We start from the raw sequence: 4777 nt of genomic DNA, 5'->3' as shown, positions 1-4777 counted from the left end.
GAGATGCTGCTTTGCTCTTTCATTCAAAATCAGACCTACTCCTTGTTTACCATGTCATTCACAGTCTACTCCTGACCATATTTCAAATCCGCCTTTCAACACGCCGTTTTTTATGTCTTTGGTTTCGCATCCCTTTTTCTTTATTTCGGGCACGCATAAAATATGTAGTTTCTTCACGTCCACAGTTTCACGCAATTCTTTTACCTTGAGATCATTTACTCCCCTAGCATTCCAAACACCCAGTGTCCATTCGTCGCCTGACACATGACCTTTAGATTTTCCGTGTGCATGCCTTTTGTCATTTAAAGTTCCAGTCCTTTCCGAGGCTATTTTGTAGTTTGTATTATTCATTTTTTAGATTATACGCCCAACTAACACCTTTATGCAATAAGTTTTTAAAAATATGTAAAATAGTAATAAATGGGTTAAATAAGTAAACTAAAACTCTTCAGTGAAAAATATGTATCTTTTAATTTTATACATAATTAATAACAAAAATTTATCCAATATATATTTTTAATGTTACACAAAATTAAACGAAACGACAAAAATTTCATACATTTAACTTTAAAAAAAAGTTATATGTAATTTATTTATTCTTGCGCTCAATCAGTTGCAAAACGCTGAATATTATATATTAGTTGATACAAATTTTATTAATAATAGAATTTAATTATTCCTACGAAATAAAATTTTTTTACAAAATCATTTTTGTTATTTTTTAAATACTTATACAAAAAATTTTAAAAAATGGATTAATTTATGACACCCTGAAAAATCTGGTTCTAAGAGGTACAAGGATGTGTACGTCTAATCGGAACCTATTATATCGCCAATTATACTGCACTTTTCGTCACAGTACACATTCTTTTTGAATGTTTATGAAGAAGAACTGGCCAAGAATTGTATAAGTCGGAGTGTTTTATAAACATTTTTTCAGAACTTTTTATAAGATCGAAAGCAAAGATATGTTCCGAAAATGTTACGGTTCTGAAAGCATTACAGAAAAATAAAATATCATTGCTTGATAATGAAAATAATATCTCTTTGATTTGTCATCAACTGCATCAATCCAAAGTACGAAATCAATTTTATATTGCGTGTTAAAAATGTTCACCCTATCGAAAGCAAGAAAATCATCTGCATCAGTAAAGTTAGGGAAAATCTGAAATTTAAAAAGATAGTTAAATTCCCAACCAAAAAGTTGAGCTTTCAACAAACAAGAATAATTTTCTACATAGAAGCCGAGTTTTTTACAAGATATATGAATTTTCTATCAAATAATTAAATTTTCACCTAAAAATTTGAACTTTCTACAAACAAAATTAACTTTCTCTCCAAAAAGACGACTTTTTAACAAAATACATGAATTTTGTAATAAACAGTTAGTTAAATTTTTAATTTATATAATATACAGGATGAAGTTTTAACCAAAAATAAAATAGGTAAATTTTCAGATAAAAATATAATAGTTTAATGGACAGTTTTGAAAATTTTATTTTTAGCTAAAGATGAAACTAATTTTCATCACATTAGTTAAATTTTCAACAAAAGAGATAAAACTTCGCGTGAAAAAATGCATTTTTAATAAAGAAGTTATAGCCTTTTCCATAAAAAATCCCCCTCTCAAACTAGTAACGTACTTTATAGAAAGTACCGCCAGGCCATATTTTTTACGGCTATAGCACTGGAAATTATACATTTCACTTACGTCAGGAAATAAGGGTGATTGCTGGAAAACTGGTGGAGAACGAATTAAACATCTAACAGCAACGGGTTTTGCGATCTTCTGTGATTGAGAGGGCTTAGCTGTTGTGCTTTTACAGAATTGATGTTAGATTTAAGACCATCAATATTAGGTCTCATTGCCGGAGGGGGCTCGTGAGATTCATCCTCGGGTTCTAAATCAATTTCAGTGGGAGCATCCGCGTCCTGATTCTAAAATCTTTAATAAAAAAATTTTACATTATAGGTCATTTGAATTGTCTGTTTAAAATTTCAAAATGAAATAGACGAATTTTCAACCAAGAAGATTATTTTCTGTAACAAAGACCATTTTTCAACTAAATGAATGGATTTTCAGACAAATAGTTGATTTCACAACTAAAAGGATAAATTTTTAATAAAAAATTTTAGACATAAATATTCAGTAAAAGAAAAAATTAACAACAAAAAAGTTTTTTTAACAAAACAACCACATTTTCATCCAAAGAGGAACTTTCAAATAAAATGATGAATTTTTCAACCAGAAAGACGAATATTCAACAAATCCTGATTTTCAGCCTAGAATAAAAAGATATTAATCCAAATTATTGAACTTAAAGGCAAGAAACGAATTTTCTGTGAAAACTTTCAATTTCCAACCCGAAAATATGAATTTTTTACTAAGCAGTTTATTTTTAACCAAAGACTTGCATTATAATCATTAAATTTTTTATTAAAAAAGTTATTTTTAACCGAAAAATGTGGATTTTCAAGGAATAATGTAATAGTAGATGTTTCAGCCGAAAATGTATTAATTCTAAGTCAAAAAAAGTTTAATTCAACCAACAAAATTTTCCTAGGAATAGATCGATTATCTTTTGGCTGCATTGCCAACTCTTCCTGAGCACCACGAAATTATGCCCTGTCGTTGCCATATCTTGCAAAAGAACGTTAAAAGACAATTAATAATATCATAGACTAATTGATATTTAAAATAATTCTAAGCGATTAATAAAATAATGACAGTAATACAACTCAAAACATTTTATTATTCTAACCCTAATCTCAAAACTCTTAGTCTAGAGAGATCTTCAGACTTTTACATTACGTAAAATAGATACTTACCATTCCCAATCACAGAGAATCACGGAAAATCACAGTAAATCACAGATATAATTCAGAGAATCTCACACGCTCCGCAAAATGCAAACTTCCAGTATGGATAAACGAAATAATCACTTTGGTCGCGTCAGTTACTCCCTTGTGAAGTTGGCGCTTTATTTGACCATGTAAGTGTCGAGTTGATTATTCTTGAGTGTAAATTTTGCCGAACTCAAATGATACAAGTGAATCAAAAACAAAATATTTAAATTAAACATCCCTAAGTTTCGATTCGATTATCTCTGATCCTAAATTGGACGCACTCGAACAGTCAAAAGATGTGAAAACAGGGTATTTAACTAAGGCTGACTATCTGCAGATTATTAAATTGAGCATAAAATAAGAATGCCTTTGACTTTGGAGAAAAAATTATGGATTGTACATGATACTTTCTGGAAGTTCAAACTGACCATTTAAATGTTGACCATCAAAGTTTGACTATCTATTTTTCTCCGTGTAGTCCGAACTCCATGTGGATATCATTGGAAAACTGCTTTGTAACATCGATCACTTGCTGCAGTTTCTAGGCTGAACTAGCGTACAGCTTCAAGTCATCCATGTAAAGAAGATGGGTCACTTGATGACCATCCTCATTATCATGAATTCTGAACCCATGAGACATACTGTTTAGTGTTTTGATCAATTGATTCAACGCTAAACAAAACCATAGTGCGCTGAAGGAGTTTCCTTGAAATATAACCGTCGTAAAGCGTATTGATCTAGTTATCCTTGGTTGTCCATGATCAAAATACTTGACTCTTGTACCCCAGAGCCTCATTGCATGGCTTAGAAAGTCAATGATGCGTGAGCAGATTTTGTAAAGTTTTAAGACTTCAAGCAAATAGTCATGCGGCACGGAAGGAGACGCTTGCTTGTAGTCAATGTATGCTCCAATACTGTCAAATTTGACTAGAAAATTTCGATTTTTTTTATTTATTCATAAACGTAACTATAAAGTGGTTTTCAAGTAAAAAAATTATCTTCAGTACTACTGCACCCAGGACAACGAACAAAGTGTAAAAAAATATATTAATTTTTTGTTAATACAGCCATATAATAACGTTCGATCAATAATGACCCAGTAGAGATGTTTGCTTCATTAAAGTATATAGCGGTACATTCAAAAGACCGGGCAGGCTTCTGGATCCTTAGTTATCCTAAATCCATTGTTTTTATACAATCTATTGATATGGTGTTAATACTTTTCCTTTTGCAAACATTAACAGCCCTGGCTTGTTTTGGTAGGTGCAGTAGTATTGAAGATAACTATTTTTCTTGTAGACTACTTCATAGTCAGGTCTATAAAAATATGACATTTTTGAGAAATATATAAGTTCTTAAGGCTTTGAAGAATAAATGAAAACAAAATCGAAATTTTCTAGGCAAATTTTACAATACGGGAGCCTTTCAAAGTAGACCTATCTACTTGAAGTGCACTATTTCGGTGCTTTCAGGCAAAGAAAGGTTGCCAGTCCCTCATCAGGTTTTTGCACAATAACCGCTAAGCATTCAATCCACGCAAAAATAGAGACACAATTAACATGCACTGTACAGCTTTTTTACACCTGTTTTCTTATCTGAGATATTAACAACCAAAGTGACCGGACTACATGAAAAGATTAGAGAGTAGATCTTTACAACCTCGTGAGTGTTTACAACATCCTTTTTGTTCTTCTATAAGAATGTCATTCTCGTCACAATGAGAATATACCTTATCTGTAATGATAGCTGTAAGGCATTTAAAAATTGTTGGAAGACAGGCTATCGGTCGAAAGACAGATGGATTTTGAGCATCTGGGATTTTTTTGATAGTATATACAGTCTGTCAAGTTAAAGCGTGGGTAACTTTTTTGGTAAAATATTTTATTTAAACGCATGTTTCTACATGGAATTACATTTGTCAAGGTGTCGA

At 31.2% G+C, this 4777-nt stretch overlaps 1 long non-coding RNA gene across 1 annotated transcript in view; it reads right to left on the bottom strand.

The window, feature by feature from the left end:
* Positions 1-2946, bottom strand: part of LOC117171941 — a 9082-nt gene extending 6136 nt beyond the window's left edge. Inside the window, exons 1-2 of the long non-coding RNA XR_004466940.1 lie at positions 2830-2946; positions 1712-1945 (exon numbers count right to left, since the gene is read on the bottom strand). This is a non-coding gene — a long non-coding RNA (uncharacterized LOC117171941). The remainder of the gene's footprint in view (positions 1-1711; positions 1946-2829) is intronic.
* Positions 2947-4777: the final 1831 nt, after the last annotated feature.

The sequence above is a fragment of the Belonocnema kinseyi genome, chromosome 4 (assembly GCF_010883055.1).
Source record: "Belonocnema kinseyi isolate 2016_QV_RU_SX_M_011 chromosome 4, B_treatae_v1, whole genome shotgun sequence".
Classification (NCBI taxonomy): domain Eukaryota; kingdom Metazoa; phylum Arthropoda; class Insecta; order Hymenoptera; family Cynipidae; genus Belonocnema; species Belonocnema kinseyi.
This window is presented reverse-complemented; position numbering and strand designations above follow the sequence as displayed.